Below are 326 nucleotides of genomic sequence, written 5' to 3' on the forward strand. Positions count from 1 at the left end.
TATATATATAATTGTGGTTAACCTGTCTGTTTATTGTCTGTCAATGAACTTGTTCTTGAGAACCTTGGGTCTCCTTCACCTGTGTCAATTTATTGGTATAATTGAGCATTCATTCTATGTACCTTATCTGGGATAATTCTAATAGAATTGTTCCTTTATGCAAGCTATGTTGCATTGGTTTATGCTTTCCCTTAACGGGAGGACCCCGTCCCATAAGGGGACGATGGCGGTTTTACTAGTTTCCTTCTATGCGGATATAAACCTTTGTCCAATACAAGTATTGTGCGGAGAACTGGTCGATATTTCATATTGACGCAGTGGTTCGT

This window comes from Palaemon carinicauda, chromosome 1 (assembly GCF_036898095.1).
Source record: "Palaemon carinicauda isolate YSFRI2023 chromosome 1, ASM3689809v2, whole genome shotgun sequence".
Lineage (NCBI taxonomy): Eukaryota > Metazoa > Arthropoda > Malacostraca > Decapoda > Palaemonidae > Palaemon > Palaemon carinicauda.